The sequence below is a fragment of the Pleurodeles waltl genome, chromosome 6 (assembly GCF_031143425.1).
Source record: "Pleurodeles waltl isolate 20211129_DDA chromosome 6, aPleWal1.hap1.20221129, whole genome shotgun sequence".
In the NCBI taxonomy this organism is placed as follows: Eukaryota; Metazoa; Chordata; class Amphibia; order Caudata; family Salamandridae; genus Pleurodeles; species Pleurodeles waltl.
In genome coordinates, this window is record NC_090445.1 from 365,680,686 (window position 1) to 365,699,745 (window position 19,060).

A 19,060-nucleotide genomic window follows, 5' to 3' on the forward strand; every position below is an offset into this window, starting at 1 on the left:
CAAAACAGAAATCATCATCTTCGGCCCCAACAAGACAGTATGGGGCGATTCATGGTGGCCCAACGCCCTCAGACCACCCCCAACACCCTCCACCCACGCACGCAACCTCGGCATCATCCTAGACTCATCTCTCTCCATGGCCCAGCAAATCAACACCATATCATCCTCCTGTTTCAACACCCTTCACATGCTACAGAAGACCTTCAAATGGATTCCCATAGAAACCAGAAAAACAGTCACCCATGCACTCATCAGCAGCAGATTAGACTACGGAAACGCCCTCTACGCTGGTACCATAGCCAAGTTTCAGCAGAAACTCCAGTGTATCCAGAACGCAGCCGCACATCTCATCCTCAACCTCCCACACCACAAACACATCTCCGCTCACCTCAGAGCCCCTCACTGGCTGCCCATCAGCAAGAGGATCGTCTTTAAAGTCCTCATCCACGCTCACAAATCCCTCCACAACACTGGACCAGCCTACCTCAACGAATGAGTGAACTTCCACGCACCCACTCGACTCCTCCACTCTGCTGACCTCACCCTTGCCACAGTCCCCCGCATCCAACGCACCACCTCCGGAGGCAGATCCTTTACCTACCTCGCCTCCAAGACCTGACACTCCCTCCCCATCAACCTACGCAAGACCCAGGACCTCCTGATTTTCAGAAGGCACCTAAAGACATGGCTTTTTGAGCAGTAATACGGCAGCTCCCCTTCCCCCTCCCCCCACAGCGCCTTTAGACCCTATCGGGTGAGTAGCGTGCTTAATAATGTTTTGATTGATTGAATGATAAGAGTGAACGAAATGAAAGGAAAACTGTACACAAAGTTGAAGACACTCAAGACGCAAAGAACAAATTTGTGCTACAATTGAAAAAGACGGCTGAGGTTAGTCAGGGTAATAACTTATACCCTACTTGTGATATCGAACTCGATGGCATCTGTGTAAGGGCTTTTGCTGACTCTTGCTCTCCATTTACTTTCATGAATTACACGTATATGAAAAGAGTTTCCAAAGTAAGGGGTATAGATTGCAACCTGCAGACATCTCTCCTGGTGGTTATAACAATGATCCTATACCTTTGAAGGGCATATTAAGGCTACAAGTAACTTTTAAGGATCGCCATACTAAAGGCAAAGTGTACTTCACAAACAAGGGATCCAATCTGTTGGGGTGGAAGCATCAAAAGGAGTTAGGCATCAAACAAGACCCTAACAACGGGGAACAACTCCTACTGGTGGGTAAGCCTAGATGTGGGGAAAGTGGTATGTGAAAAAATTTCTGAATTATTTGAAGACATATTAGGGTTGTTGAGAGAATATCAACACTTAATAAAGGTAAAAGAAAGTGCTATACCTGTAGTCCATAAAGTCAGAACAATTCGGTACCTTATGCAGGAACCGTTGAAAGAAGAATTGAAAAGGCTGGAGAAACTAGGGGCCAGATGTAGCAAACTTTTGCGAGTTGCAAATGGCCCGATTCGCAATTTGCGACCCCGCAAAATCGGAAATGGGATGCAAAAATCCCATTTCCGACTCGCAAAATGCGGCGCGAGCCATTACCGACTCACTAAATTTGCGACCCCATTTTGCGACCCGCAAATAGGAAGTCGCAATTTGCGAGTCGCAAACCATATGCAATAGCAACTCGCAAATTGCGACTAATCGCAAAAAGCCCATTTTGCACTTCCAATCTACCACTAACTCAGAGCAGGTGATAACCATTACCAAAGTATAAAAGGAGACCCAGAAGGCATCTGGGTTACTTAAGATGGCGGACATATACCTGATAGCAGTGCGGAGCAGAGCCCACGCCGCCCAGCAGAGGAGGAGGAGGAGCCAGAGACAGGAGAAGATATACAGAACAAAGCAGACACTCTTCCAGCAAACTGAGGAGGAAATATATGATAAATATAGACTTAGCAGCTCAGCTATACTAGATTTAATAGAATTAGTCAAACCACAGCTAGAACACCAGACTGTGCGCGGCTGCGCCATCCCTACGCATGTGCAAGTGCTATGTGCACTGCAACTCTTGGCCTCGGGTAGCTATCAGGGGGTCATTGCTGTGGCAGGTGGGGTATCCCAAAGTGCACTATCACGGTTCTTTAGGGCATTCCTAGACGCCTTACTCACGCACATGTCCCGATACATATACCTACCCAGGAATGAGGCAGAAATCAACAGCACCAAGTTGAAATTTTACAGGATTGCCAACTTCCCCCATGTCATAGGGTGTGTAGACGGGACACATATACAAATATGCCCTCCTGCAAACCTGGAATATCTGTTCCGCAATAGGAAGTGTACCCACTCACTCAATATTCAGGTGGTATGTGACGCCCATTATATCATCACTGACATGGTTGCCAAATTTTCAGGCAGTACTCATGACTCCTACATTTTTAGGCACATTGGGATACACCAACCCCTGGAACGTGGGGAGTTTGGAGACGGATACCTCCTAGGTAGAGCTGAATACACCTTGAAGACATGCACACAGGTCAATATGCAAACCACCCTTGCCTTGCTAACATTGTACGTTTTGTGCCAAACAGGTGACAGTGCATTAGCACTACGTCCATGGATACTAACTCCGTACTTAACACCCAGCAATGATTGCGAGAGGCGATTCAACAGTGCACATAAGAGGACCAGGAACATGATAGAACGTACCTTGGGACGGCTGAAAGCAAGGTTCAGATGCCTCCACCGAAGTGGAGGTGCCCTCCAGTATACCCCAATAACAGCTTTCAAAATAGTTGTTGCATGCGCTATACTGCACAACATTGCCACCAGACGTGGGCTACCTCTCACCCCTGAAGACCCAGATTCTGAGGATGAAGAGCAAGAGCAACCACATCGCCATCATGGGGATAGGAGCATCGCAAATCCAGGCAGACTGAGACGGGAACACATTGCAAACCAATACTTTGGAAGGTACGTGCCAACTTTTACCATACTCACCAATGTAATATACCAAGAGTCCATGTGTTAAGTGGAAAGAACAAGTGATTTAATAAGTGCAAATAATCAAACTATGTACAATAGGAACAGTTCAGGGGCTTCAATAGTCCATCTGGCATGGGACACATTGACATCATGTGCCCCAAACCCAAGGACAGTGTGGAGCTCATACCCTACGGCGGGCTCGGCCAGCCTGGCTGGTACTAGGGGGGTCAGCAGTGCTCTGCCTTGTGCTTCCACTACGAAGCACCCTGGTGTCACCGGCAGAGACACTGCTGACAGTGGAGCCCTCCTCATTGTTCTGTGGCGTGTCGCCTGTGCCCCTGGCCACCTGCCGTGCCTCCATGAGGTCCATTGCATGGCTGAGACAGCCCAGTCCCCGTGCCACATCACCAGCAAAGTGGTCCATGTCCACCTGGAGGCTGACTGTGCGCCTAGACAGCCCTGTTGTGTTGACAGCCAGCCTAACTATGGAGGAGGCCATCCTGTCCAGGTGTTGCAGCAGCTGGCGGTCCCTGCGCCGTGCACTGTCACTCTGCGTTAGCAGTCCTGCCACTAGTTGGCACATAGACAGTGCAAGGTCACCTGTGTTGGTACCGATCACCTGCAACTCCGAATGTACCTGCTGCATACTGATGGCATGATTGCGTTCAAAGCGCTGCAATACCCCACTAATCCTCCTTAATTGTTGGTTTTGCAGGCGCTGACCCCGTAGAAGTTGGGCCTCGGTTGGTGATGTGGAGGCATGCCCTGACTCTGCCTGCCGCTCTGCTGTTGATATTCCACGTCGCCTGCGAAGCGGTGGAGGCCCTGTGTTGTCTGCCGTGGCACTCTGGCTCGTACCTGGTGCAGGCTCACACACCACTACTGCAACAGGTGTTTCCTGAGAGGACATGGTGTCGGTGGTGCAGGTAGCAGTGGTGGCTGGTCCTGTTGTCTCCTGTGTGTGCTGGCTGACCATTGGCCCCTGGCTGCTTGGGCTGGTGGGGGTGTCTTGTGGGAGACCTGTGGGACATAGGGGACACACTGTCAGTGTCTACTATCTGTTATCAACTTCCTAATAAACTATTGCCTATGAACTGCCTACTTGACTACATTGCCCATAATGCATCATTCTGGTGTTTGCTACTCTGAAATGAAGCTATCTTGGTTGTGCATGCCCCTGTGTACAAGGTGGGTGGGGGTATGGCATTGATGAGGGTACATGCATGTCACATGGTACTCACTGGTTGATGGTCCTGGCTCAGAGGTGTCCAGATCTCCCATCCCGCTTACAGCCTCAGGCTCTAGGGTCTCTTCTACCCTTTCCTCCAGGGGTGTGGGTGGTGGTACCGTCGATGGTCCCCCTCCTGTGCCTCTTATCTCCCGGAGCCGCTCTGCCACCCTCTCCTTGGTCCGGGAGCGCAGGTCATACCACCTTTTCTTCAATTCTTCCACACTACGGTGGCTGACCCCCAGGGAGTTGACCTTGTCCTGGGTCTCCTGCCAAATTCTTTTCTTCTCTGTGTCTGGCACGGTGAGGGCTGCCCTGCCAAACAGCTCGTCATGGTGCTGACAGCACTCATCAGTCAGCACCTCCAACTCCTTTTCAGCAAACTCTAGCTTCCTTTTCCTAGGATTGTCAGCCATGGTTGCAGGAGCTCTGTTTGTTAGCTGTGCTGAAGTTGAAATGGGTGTGGTCCTCCCTCCTCCCAGATGTATTTGTAAATTTCCTGGCTGTGATGTCATCATCATGTGCCAGGAAGTGTTTTCCTGAGTGTTCTGAAGTGTTTTCCAGAGTGTTCTGCAGCACCTGCATTCAATTTTCAGCACAGTCGCTATTTGCGACGCCCACTCGCAAATTGCGAGTCCGTTTTTTGCACGGTCGCAAAAAGCGACCTCGCAAACAGCGGACTCGTTATCTGCAGTGCGACTCTGTGTGCGAGTCGCAAATTGTCCTCGCACTTTCTACCTGCATTGCAGTTAGCGAGTCGGAAATTGCGAGTAGCAAATACTCGCAATTTGTGAGTCGCTATTTTTTACCTACCTACATCTGGACCTTAGTGTCATAGAACCTATTGAAAGCTCTCTATGGTTGGCCCCCATTGTAGTCACCAAGAAACTTAGGGTAAGGGGCATACGTCTGTGTGTTGACTTGAGGGACCTCAATGCTGGTATATGGGTGGATGGGTTTCCCCTACCCAGGATAAATGAGATGCTAAGCACCATGGGTCCAGCTAGATCCTTCAGTGTGATAGATCTATCTTCTGCATACCATCAAGTCGAGCTTCATCCTTCATCTTGGTCACTCACCTCCTTCATTACTCCGTATGGAGCTTTCAAGTATTGCAGAATGCTGTTCAGCTTGGCTTCTGCTGCAGCTGTGTTCCAGCGTATTATGCAAAGTGTCTTGCAGGGGATAGATCAAGTAATGTGTTTCCAGGATGACATACTAATTTATGGAGTTACTGAGGGTGAGCATGATACTACCTTGACGAAGGTTTTCAAGGCGCTGGAGCGTGCAGGCATGACCATTCGAAGGGACAAATGCCAAATAGGTGTGGAATCAGTTGAATATCTAGGCCATAAAATAACAAAGGATGGGGTAGAACCAAAATGCGATCTAGTGGTGGCTGTGAAAGAGGCTCCAGCACCCACTAATAAGCAGGAACTCAAGTCCTTTTTGGGGTTAGCTGAGTACATGGCAAAGTTTGTACACAACTTCGCCGAAGTCACGGCTCCCATGAGAACCTTGTTAAAGAAAAATATTCCATTTGATTGGAATCCGGATTGTCAGGTGGCATTTGTCAGTATAAAGGAGGCCATTGTCAAATCTCCTAATTTGGGAAATTTTTATCCCAGGAGGAAAACTTTAGTAACTACAGATGCTAGTGGAAAGGGCCTTGTGGTTACCCTATCTCAGATTGTAGATGGGCAGGAGAGAATCATAGCATTTGCATCCAGGTCCCTTAGTGTCACAGAGGAGAACTATTCCACTATAGAGAGAGAAACGCTGGCGTGCTACTGGGCCATCAACCATTTTAAGTTTTTCTTATGGGGTTTACCCTTTACTATCAGAACAGATCACAAACCCCTCACCTGTATATTCACTACCAAGGGAAGAGAACATGCCACCCGCGCATTTCTGAGTGTATCCTGGGCTTGGAAGGTTTTAATTTCAGGGTGGAGAATGTTCCTGGCAAGAGGAATATCGTAGCCGACTTCTTATTGAGATTACCGAGGAAGGGAGAGAAGGAGGAAGAAAGCAACCCTCTTGAACTGGTGCTGCATGTAGACTTGGATCGTCTTACTAGAGATGAATAGGTAGAGGGGGCCAGAAATGACCACGTTTTAGAACTGTTAAAGGAGAAAATAGTCAGGGATTGTCCAGAAAGATCAAAGTATCTGGAAGAAGAACTGAAGGGGTATTGGGAAGTGAGGTCGTAACTTTAATTTTCTGATGACATGGTGATGAGAGGAGACAGGATAATACCCCCTGTGAGTTATGGGGTAAACTCATTGCTCTGGCTCACAAAGGTCATCTGGGAAGGAACCTTACCAAAAGCAAACTCAGAGCTATTTTGCTTTCCTTATCTTATGACCGAGCTTACAAAATTTCTCTGGAATGCACTTCTTAGTTTAAAGAAGACATTTATTATTATTACTTCACCACAAGGTTCCTGAAAGACGAGATTAGTAGGTTGGAAGCACACGTTTAAAAGTAGTCGCAGCAATGAAAGCAAAATATATCAAAGTACTTCTCAACTGCAATGTATACAGCAAATACTTGTGATTATACTATAGCATAACTTTAAAGCAAAGAATAAAAGTCAAAATTTCATCACCGTAGGACCTATCACTGCTTGTCATCTTTCTCATGCCAGCAAGTTGATGACTCCTGTTCAACTGCAAGAAAGAGATTTTCCACCCAAGCGGGAGGTCAGGCAGATGACATCCGCTCCTGACTGAAGTCCTAGAAAATGTCCCCCTTGCTGCTGCCCAGGGCCAGCGTTACAAAGCCTGCTAACAGGCCCCTTAGTCTAAACATGCTGGCTCAGTGGGGGAACCGAACAAGAGTTTGGAGAGTGGTCAAGTCTCCAAATCTCACTCGTTCCCAGACTAGATAGAGAGGTAAACACAAAATATACGCTTTCTTATCAGCTAGGGTTTGGTGTGAATTCAATACGAAAAACACAGCTTGGTCAACCATGTGGAAAAACCCAGCTCATCTGCAATGTCTCAACTGCAATGTCTAACTCCACGTTAAAGCCAATAGGCAGCTAACCTAAATACCAAATGTAATGTCTAATGCCATGTTAAAGGCAATAGGCAGCTAAACTGAATACAGAACATAATGTGTAATGCCATGTTAAAGGCAATAGGCAGCTAAACTGAATACAGAACATAATGTGTAATGCCATGTTAAAGCCAATAGGCAGCTAAACTGAATACAGAATGTAATGTGCTACTGAAGAACATTGAACAACTAATATGTGCAGTGGTGAAACACAAAGTCATTGGTCAAACACAATTAATGGCATAACATCTCCACCCTATGACCAACGAGTTGTGTTTACATACCTCTTATTTTAAACAAAAACAACAACAACAACAAAAACATTATAAGCAAATCAGATTTGAATGATAAAAGCAATCACTGTAAAGCAATGGAAGTGGATTAACATATTGATCTCATAACCTTTCAAATCAGATACATCTAAAATGAAAAGACTGAAGCTTATATACTCTGATTGGGATAATAACTGATTGAACAGTGTCTCTAAAACAGAAAGTTGATGTAGCATGAGTTATACTCATGCAATGGTACACGGTCCACCTGAAAGGTTTGCTGGAATGTAAGTGAAAGTCAGGGTTCCACATGAAAAAACACAGACAGTTACCTGACAATGTTGCTTAGTTCCAGTGGAAGAATGTAATCAAACAAGCTGACAAACTTTATATTGATCCCATGTAGTACTTGAATCGAAGGCGGCAGTTGCGCAAAATGAATCCATGGGGTTTGTACTTTAATCAATCAAGTTCAGGTTGGGGGGGCAGTCCCTCCCCCGACCCCACACGCACACACCCGAAAGGAGACCACACAGCACACTCATGGTCAGTGGCGAGTCGTGGTAGGATCTGCAAAAGAAAAAAGTATGAATTTTGTTGCAAATAACATTTGTCATCTGAAATGTGCCCTTCTTCTTCCTTTCCTTGTTTTATAATCAGCAGGACGTTACTGTGGCCTTTTGTTATGATTTCTGCAGGTTCTGGAAGGTCATTTGGGGATTCAACCCACACCTTAGCACTGAGGTTTTTATCTACTGCACCACAGCTTCCCTTTCCTTGCACTGTCAGAAGGGCTGGGGCAGACTCCTTCCTTACCAAACCTCCATTCACTGCACTTATGACAAGTTGGGCAATTTTGTCTCCAATCTGTATGAATGAATCCGATTCTCTTCTAGTTATCAGAATAACTTTGATTTTTCCTTGGTAATCTGCAGCAATCACTCCCCCTAAAACCTGATCAATTTGCCATATCTGTCCTGGTAACTTTCCTCTCCCCAACTGATCTTTGACTGTTTGTGGGACAGATTGCTGTTGTGTGTGCTGACAAATAGGACATTGCAAAATCACAGTTTTTATCAAATCTAGGGGAATATGCATCTCTCTAATCTCTGCCCACCTGTAAGTGGCTTTTTCTCCCAGATGTCCACATTTGTGGTGCACCCACTTAGGCTTCCCCACCAAGTCAGAATTCTGGGTTGACACTTCTGTCTCTGAAATTTTGGCTTTAACATCTGCAAGGGAATTGAACCAGTTATGTACAAGCCATGTGGAAAACCAAACGGTAATCCATTGGCAGTGAACCAAGAATCACTGTAAAAATGGCACATCTCAAGCAGCTCTTGCTTTAAAGTCTGACACACATTGTACAACTCTGTATATTGGTTAGTTTTTCCTTCTCCTGTGGTAGACAACAACTTTTCAGTAACTGGATTGTATGACACTGCTTTCCATTGTCTTTTAGTACTCATGCATTTCAATGAATCATTAGTCAAACAAACACGCTTTTTATCCTCAGGGGCACAAATTCAAATGGTGCACTCAATTTCACTGGTGACTCTTTTACCTCTGGTACTCCCTGCACCCTCTCCTCATCCTGTACAGGGGCTTGTGACACCTGTTCATGTAGGGCTGCAGTGACTCGAGCCCTGTTTTGTATGTGCCAGATCCAGTGTATGATACTAGCTTCTTGTGCCTGTCCTAAACTGTGAGATTTAAGTGAACTCATCACCGACTGCATGATTGATATTTCAGGTTTCAGAATTACATTATCATTTAATGTCATTTGCTCAGTATTCACTAGAGCCCAATAACAAGTCAAAAGCTGTTTTTCAAACGGAGTACAGTGCTCCACAAAGTCAGATAGTTTTCTAGTCCAAAGTTCCAGGAGCACCCTTGTCTTCCCCTGATTCTGATTTACATGTAAATCAGTGTTTCCCTCTTGCACGGCGCACAAATATAAAGTCTGTTGAATTATTTCATTTGCCAAATCAAAAGCACGCAGCTGCTTCTCACTCCCTTCAAACTCATGTTTTTTTCCTAGTTACTTTGTACCAAAGTGTTAAGATTTTACTCAGATGAGGGCTATACTGTTTCAAAAAATCAAACAAGCTGGTGAAACTCGTGTCTCTTGCTTAGTGCAAATAGTAAGAAACTCTAAAATCTTTTGTTTTACCTGTGACAACATCTGTCTATTTTCTGGATTCCACTGAATTCCTAGAAACTGCACATTTTGCGACAGTACTTCTGCCTTGTCTGAATTAATTTTACACATCGTACTTTGCAAAAGCGTTCTGAAAATAACATTCTCAACTTCGTGCTCAGTGTAATCTTTTAAGGAATGCACTTCAACTGCCAATAACAGTGTGCTGTTTTACGCACCGAGATCTACGCTCTGCTCAAGAGGCTCACACTGGCCCCCACCTTTTTTAACCTCCTCATTACTGGAATGTGAAAAGACAGATTATCCTGCAACAGCTTCATAAATTTCAATTTTATCTTGCAATAATGTGTTCTGGAATAATTTGTTCACGTAAATTCTTATTTTCATGTTCTAACTGCCTACATCTCTCATGCATTTTTCTGTAAGCAGACAAAAGTATTCAAACCCTTCTGTCAAGAACAAAAGGGACATAATTTCCTTCAAAAAACAAATTTTCTAAATATGAAAACACGTTTGCTTTATCCAAGCACTCATCCCAAGACTCACAAAGTCCTGATAAACAAGAAAACATGTTTCTCACAGCACCATAAGGCAGTTTAACTTCACATGCATTTTCAAACATGGTCTGCCGTGCTTCTGTAATTCTCTAAACAACAAAAACAATTACACTTTTAAATTGTGCACCTGCAATCTCTAACTCGACTCCCAGACTGACGACTAACGCCAAAATGTTTTGCTTTCCTTATCTTATGACCGAGCTTACAAAACTTCTCTGGAATGCACTTCTTAATTTGAAGAAGACATTTATTATTATTACTTCACCACGAGGTTCCTGAAAGATGAGATTAGTAGGTTGAAAGCACACGTTTAAAAGTAGACGCAGCAATGAAAGCAAAATATATCAAAGTACTTCTCAATTTCTATGTGCACAGCAAATGCATGTGATTATATTCTAGCATAACTTCAAAGCAAAGAATAAAAGTCAAAATGTCATCTCCGTAGGGCCTATCACTGCTTGTCATCTTTCTCATGCCAGCAAGTTGATGACTCCTGTTCAACTGCAAGAAAGAGATTTTCCACCCAAATGGGAGGTCAGGCAGCTAACGTCCGCTCCTGACTGAAGTCCTGGAAAATTTCCCCCTCACTGCTAACAGGCCCCTTAGTCTAAACATGATGGCTCAGTGGGGGAACTGAACAAGAGTGTGGAGAGTGGCCTAGTCTCCAAATCTCACTCGTTCCCAGACTGGATAGAGAGGTAAACACAAAATATACGCTCTCTTATCAGCTAGGGTTTGTGTGAATTCAATACGAAAAACACAGCTTGGTCAACCATGTGGAAAAACACAGCTCATCTGCAATGTCTAACTCCACATTAAAGCCAATAGGCAGCTAACCTAAATACCAAATGTAATGTCTAATGCCATGTTAAAGCCAATAGGCAGCTAAACTGAATACAGAATATAGGGGGTCATTCTGACCTCGGCGGTAAAAGGCGCTTACCGCCGGTCAGAAGACCGCCATAACACCCCCGCGGCAAACCGCCACAGTAATTCTGACCCGCAACTGGCAAACCGCCAAAAACCCGACATCCACAAAAGTCCGCCACACCAAAGGTCAGCGGGAAACTGGCAATGACCAAACCTCCACCGTCACGCCAACAGAAATACGCCCATGCCATTCCGACCCACGAATCCATGCGGCGGTCTTTCAACCGCGGTATTCCATTGGCGGGACACACCGCTGCGGTCGAAATACACACACACTTACAAAACACAACCACATTGGACAATTCGAAATACACACACCTGATACACATACAAACAACACTCCCACACACCCAATTAAATATAAAACACACACCCACATCACCCACAAACCCTCACGACCAAAAAATTCAACAGAAAGCCAGAGACATACAGCACAGAATAGAGAACACCATCACACAGAGGCAAACCACACCATCACCCACACAATATCCACGCACAAAACACCACACATCACCACACTCACCACACTCTACAACACATACACCACCCCACACCTCATCCACACCACCCCATGGCACCCCAAAGACACCCCCGGTTTTCAGACGCCGAACTCCGGGTCATGGTGGAGGAAATAGTTCGGGTAGAGCCCCAGCTCTTCGGGACACAGGTGCAGCACACCAGCATTGCCAGGAAGATGGAGCTATGGCAACAAATAGTGGACAGGGTCAACGCTGTGGGACAGCATCCACGAAATCAGGATGACATCAAGAAGCGGTGGAACGACCTACGGGGGAAGGTGCGTTCCATGGTATCAAGGCACAACATCGCGGTGCAGAAGACTGGCAGCGGACCCCCACCTACTCCCCCAGAATTTACAGCATGGGAGGAGCAAGTCTTGCACATCCTGCATCCTGAAGGCCTCGCAGGAGTAGCTGGAGGAATGGACTCTGGTAAGTCAAATCTTAACTACTTCATCCCCCCTACCCCACCTGCATCCCAAATCATACCCCCACCCTCACCCCACCCCCATCACACCTACTCCCTGCAAATGTCTCACCATCACAACCCACCCATCCCAACACCTAGCCCTGCATGCGTCCACAAAGCATGGACACCCATCACCAAAGCATGCCCACTGCACATACACATCTCCCCCACAAGCCACCCTCACAAAAGCCCCCACACAGGAATGCCAGCCCTGGGGTACACGGGCACCCACCCATTGCACGATATGGCACACACTGAAGCAATAACCATACCTCTATACCCCTGCAGGACCCGAACGCCACCACACCGCCCAGGAAGGTCTAGAAATGTCCATCCCACCCCCAGAAGAGGCCACCAGTGATGACAGCAGCTCTGTCTCCCTGGACCCAGATGACCAGCCCGGCCCATCGGGGACCTCGGGACAGTCGGTTCCCCTCACACAGCCACAGGCCACAGCAGACCTAACCCCCTCTGGGAACACCAGCACAGCTCCCACCCAGCGGGCCCATGCCTCTGTCTCCAGGACACGTCAATCAGTGGTGTGTCCACCACTACAGGGCACCCAGGTTAACCCCCCACCCCAACAACAACAGGGACCTGGTGGCAGTGGTAGTGGGCACACGGTCCAGGGGACAGAGGCCCAGGGAAACAGGGGAACTGGGAGGGCTGCTGTGCGACAGGGGGGGACAGGCCCAGGGAACCCACTCTCCACGAGGCCCTCTCCTCCATCATGGGAGCATACCACCACTCCCAGGAGACGATGGCGACGGTACTGGCCAGGTTCCAGGAGATCCAGGTCATGCAGGAGCAACAGTACATGGGGTTCAGGGAAGAACTTCGAAGCATCAGTTCCGCAATGGGCACCATCGTCGGGGCACTCAACCAGATTGTCACCACATTGCGGGACCATCTGGCACCACAAAGGGCCCCTGTCACTAGCATGGACCAAAACAGGCTACCACCTTTGCCGGCGCTAGTGGACAGGAGGCCCCCACACAACAACAGGCCACCAGAACCCCACCCCCTGCAGAAGAAGAACCACCCCGCAAGCGGGGCCTGAGATCTCGGAAAAAGACAGAGTAGGATGCCAAGACAGCCGCCAGCAAAGGATACCCCCTGATGTCATCCCACTGTCCCACATTGTCACCCTGTCCAACCTGAAACTGCCCCAGCTCCACCTTCCACAGGCATATGGACAATGCACCTGTGACACTGAAAAGCTGGACTCTGCCATGGACATTCCTCCACCATTACCGATTTTTCATCCATGTCCCTAAATTCAGCACTTTAATAAAAACACTTATTGCACAAAAACAATCTGGAGTCTGCCTGTATTGTGAACAAATGTATTAAACATAACGCTGCCAAAATGTCCAGTTACACAGTGATGAGAACATACCACTGTCACACAGCTGTAGTCCATGGGTAAACAAAGCAGAGGTCACGCAGTGGGGGCCACATCTCTGAAATTTGAAGGGAAAGTCACAACTCAGTTAACATACTTTGGGGGAATAGGCCAGACAGTAGAGAGGCAGGAGACTGTAAGTAATTGTAAAATGCCGGTGTTGAATCTTACCTGTGTGTTATTGAAAATACTGTAGTATCACTCTGTCACTGTTGTCTGTGTCGTCCCCGTCGTCTTCCTCCTCTTCACTCTCCACAGGTTCCACCGCTGCCACAACACCACCATCTGGACCATCCTCCTGCAGGAAAGGCACCTGGCGTCGCAAAGCCAGGTTGTGAAGCATACAGCAGGCCACGATGATATGACACACCTTCTTTGGTGAGTACATTAGGGATCCACCTGTCATATGCAGGCACCTAAACCTGGCCTTCAGGAGGCCGAAGGTCCGCTCGATCACCCTCCTAGTACGCTCATGGGCCTCATTGTACCGTTCCTCTGCCCTGGTCCTGGGATTCCTTACTGGGCTCAGTAGCCAGGACAGGTTGGGGTAACCAGAGTCACCTATTAGCCACACAAGGTGTCTCTGTATCTGTTTAATCACATAAGGGATGCTGCTATTTCGCATGTTGTACGCGTCATGCACTGAGCCAGGGAACTTGGCATTTACATGGGAGATGTACTGGTCAGCCAAACAGACCACCTGGACATTCATCGAATGATAATTTTTTCGGTTCCTGTACACCTGTTCACTTTCTCTAGGGGGACCCAAAGCCACATGGGTCCCATCAATGGCACCAATGATGTTGGGAATATGTCCAAGGGCATAGAAATCACCCTTCACTGTAGCCAAATCGCCCACCTCAGGGAAAACAATGTAGCTCCACATGTATTTCATCAGGGCAGACAACACTCTGGACAACACCTTTGAAAACATAGGCTGGGACATCCCTGATGAAATGGCCACTGTAGATTGAAATGACCCACTTGCCAAAAAATGGAGCACTGACAGAACCTGCACTAGAGGGGGGATCCCTGTGGGTTGGCGGATGGGTGACATCAGGTCTGGCTCCAGCTGGGCACACAGTTCATGTATAGTGGCACGATCAAGTCTGTATGTCAGTATGACATGTCTTTCTTCCATTGTCGACAGGTCCACCAGCGGTCTGTACACGGGAGGATTCCTCCATCTCCTCGCAAGTCCCAGCGGACGGTGCCTAGGAAGGACAACATGGAGCACAGAGTCAAGCAACCCACAGGTACGTTCACACAGCTTGCACAGTACACGATTCTCTATGCATTGAATGGCTTGTATGAGTGGCAATGCAAGGCCTAGGCCTGTGTGACGCAGTAGAATTTAAGCCATGTGGGCCCTTGAAATGGCGTCTGCCTGACCTGTGAAGTGTGACAATGGGATGTGAGGTCAATGCGCTGGCGTGGCACACTGTGGCGGTAGGCGGTCGAAGACCGCGGCGCAAAGCCGCATTGGTTAACATTGAACCCTATAGGTTTCAGGAGCCAATGACGATGTGCGCCGGCGGTCGCGGTACGCACCGCCGCGGGCGTGACCGCCATTTCCTATCTGCTTAATCACTCGATACCTGATCATCCACAGGAGAGGACCTATACTGCAAGTGCTGCTGTGACCTCGGTCTGGAAGAGACAATGGCTGCTGCGACTGGGGAAAGGGCCCCTGCCTTCACTTCTGAAGAATTGGACAAACTCGTGGATGGGGTCCTCCCCCAGTATGCGCTACTCTACGGTCCTCCAGACCAACAAGTAAGTACACTGGGACCATGCTTTGTGGCCAATGCCTGGGTTGAGTGGGGTGGATGAAAGATGGTGGGGAGGGGAGCGAATGAGGCATGCATCGCACGACAGATGAGAGCATGTGCCATATGGCAAGGTTGGGGAGGGGGGGCCACTCACATCGACCATGCAGAAAAGTGATGATATTTATTTTCCCACCCTGTACATGTCACATAGGTCAGCAACCCATCAGAAGATCGACATTTGGCGTGCCATCGCCAAAGACGTCCGGACCCTGGGGGTCCACAACAGACGGGGCACCCACTGCCGAAAGAGGTGGGAGGACATCCGCCGCGGGAGCAGAAAGACCGCGGAGGCTCTGCTGGGGATGGCCACCCAACCTAGGAGGGCTGCCACACGGCAATTGACCCCCCTGATGTCCCGGATCCTGGCGGTGACCCCGATTTGGATGGGCGCGTGAGGACATCACAGCAGACACAAGGGGGTGAGTACCAGCAAATTCTGCTATATTAGCGCACAGTTGAGGTGTCTGGGTGGGGGAGGAGGGTTGTGGGTATCTCTAGGCCAGGGCGATTTCTGTAGGCTAGGCCCCTCCGTAAGGTATGGCCCTGTGCCCCCGCCCCCCACCTCTGTAGGGTGCTAAGTACAGCTATCCATGGCCCTGGGTCACCTATGTGTGCATTTGTCGTCCATAGGCTTGTAGGCCAAGTCACAATAATTGAGTAGTGTACACCGAGTGCGCGGCGTAGTGCAGAGGGCTTCTGTGTCTGTCCTCTCCGCCAACGGTGTCGCCAATGCATGCACTCAACATGTCATTATTTCCTCCCCCTTTTTTTTTGGTCTTCCTGTTTATGTGTGCATTAGCATCATTAGGCGGAGGAGAAGTGGCATCAGAGCACGAGGGAGCTGCATCTCACATGGCCCCGGAGGGCCATGCAACCGACTCCGAGTTCACCAGTGAGACGGAGGGCGAGGGGAGCTCCACAACGGGGACCCGTGGAGACGTCAGCGACACAGACACGTCCTCGGAAGGGAGCTCCCTTGTGGTGGCGGCAACATCCGTGCCCACCGCTACAACAGGTACAGCCGCCACCCAGCGCACCAGCTCCGCCCTCCCAGCAGCCCCTCAGCGTTCGCCCCGTGCCCGCTCGGTCAGGAAGGCGGGCATCTCCTTCGCCACAGGCACCTCAGGCCCTGCCCCAGTTACCCCTGCTGCCCTCAGTGAGGAGATCATTGACCTCCTCCAGACGCTCATTGTTGGGCAGTCTACCCTTTTGAATGCCATCCAGGGTGTAGAAAGGGAGGTGCACCGGAGCAATGCATACCTTGAGGGCATTCATTCGGGTCAGGCTGCCCATAAGCGATCGTTCAACGCTCCGGCCTCAGCACTGACGGCAGCCATTGTCCCTGTCTCCTGCCTCCCCCCTCCAATTTCCTCATCCCAGTCTCACTCCCCTGTTCCTCTGCCTATCCCAGCCACACCTACAGACCAGCCTGCACACACATCAACACCTAAGGGCAGGTCATCCAGACATAAGCACCACAGATCACACAAGCATTCACACATGCAACATCCACATGCAGACATGCCAACAGCCACTGCCTCCTCTGTGTCCCCCTCCTCCTCGTCTCCCTCCTCCCTCCCTGTGACGTCTCCACTCACACCTGCATGCACACCACCATCAGCCAGTACGTCCATCACCAGCACACCCACCAGCACACTCCGCACACGTGCAGACACCACCCCCACTGCCATTTACACGTCCCCTGTGTCCTCTCCCAGTGTGTCTGTCACCCCCTCTTCCAAACCACACAAACGCAGGCAGCCACCCACCCAACAGCCATCCACCTCACGACAGCCTCCGTCACAAGCACCTGCACCCAAAGACAGCACACTTGACTCTCCTACAACCACATCCTCTTCCTCCACTCCCATACTCACTGCACCTACCCTTCCCACTGCTCCTAAAAAGTTTTTCCTCTCCAAAATTAACCTCTTTGCATCACCTGACCCACCCCCTCCATCTCGTAAGAGTCCAAACAGCACCTCAGCCACCACAAGCCCTGCACCTACAAGGACCATAGTCCAGGGCTATTGGAGTCCACCAGCTTCTAGGGCAGCAACATCGGCCAGCAGCAAGGGGACAGCCAGCCCACCCCCTGGGAAAAAAACTAAAAAAGGGAAGGGCCGGCGCGAGAGGCCAGAGACGGCAGCCCCCAAAGGCACTACCCTGGCACCGTCACCTGGCACATCCACAAAGGGAGGCAAGGGCCCCAGAGAATCGGCGAAGGAGGGCAAGGGCAGCAGGGCGGACAAGTCAGGCAGCAGGCGAGCTGCCCAGGAGGGCCCCACCAGCCCCATTTCGGGTGTGAAGGAGGACACCCACGGGCCCAGGACTCCAGCACAGGAGGGCTCCGCAAGCGAAAGGTCAGATGGCGACTGAGCGGTAAATATTGGCCCGATCGTGTTCCCTGGGAACACATGTCAAGCACCGCTGAACAGGGCCCTTCAAGACAAGCACCGCTGAACAGGGCCCTTCAAGACAAGCACCGCTGAACAGGGCCCCGCCGTGACAAGCACCGCTGAACAGGGCCCGCCGTGACAAGCACCGCTGAACAGGGCCCCGCCGTGACAAGCACCGCTGAACAGGGCCCCGCTGTGACAAGCACAGCTGAACAGGGCCCTTCAAGACAAGCACCGCTGAACAGGGCCCTTCAAGACAAGCACCGCTGAACAGGGCCCCGCCGTGACAAGCACCGCTGAACAGGGCCCCGCCGTGACAAGCACCGCTGAACAGGGCCCTTCAAGACAAGCACCGCTGAACAGGGCCCTTCCTGTCAAGCACGGCTCCGCTGGGCCCTTCATCTCAAGCACCGCTCCGCTGGGTACTTCATCTCAAGCACCGCTCTGCTGGGCACCGCCGTCTCTGAACTGCTCCGCTGGGCCCTTGCTGTCAAGCACCGCTCCGCTGGGCCCTTCATCTCAAGCACCGCTCCGCTGGGCCCTTCCTGTCAAGCACCGCTCCGCTGGGCACTTCATCTGAAGCACTGCTCCGCTGGGCCCTTCCTGTCAAGCACCGCTCCGCTGGGCCCTTCACCTCAAGCACCGCTCCGCTGGGCCCTTCATCTCAAGCACCGCTCCGCTGGGCCCTTCATCGCAAGCACCGCTCCGCTGGGCACCGCCGTCCCTGAACTGCTCCGCTGGGCCCTTCATCTCAAGCACCGCTCCGCTGGGCCCTTCATCTCAAGCACCGCTCAGCTGGGCCCTTCATCTCAAGCACCGCTCCGCTGGGCACCGCCCCGCTGGGCACCGCCGTCTCTGAACTGCTCCGCTGGGCCCTTTATCTCAAGCACCGCTCCGCTGGGCCCTTCATCTCAAGCACCGCTCCGCTGGGCACCGCCGTCTCTGAACTGCTCCGCTGGGCCCTTCATCTCAAGCACCGCTCCGCTGGGCCCTTCATCTCATGCACCGCTCCGCTGGGCACCGCCGTCTCTGAACTGCTCCGCTGGGCCCTTCCTGTCAAGCACCGCTCCGCTGGGCCCTTCCTGTCAAGCACCGCTCCGCTGGGCCCTTCCTCTCAAGCACCGCTCCGCTGGGCCCTTCATCTCAAGCACCGCTCCGCTGGGCACCGCCGTCTCTGAACTGCTCCGCTGGGCCCTTCCTGTCAAGCACCGCTCCGCTGGGCCCTTCCTGTCAAGCACCGCTCCGCTGGGCCCTTCATCTCAAGCACCGCT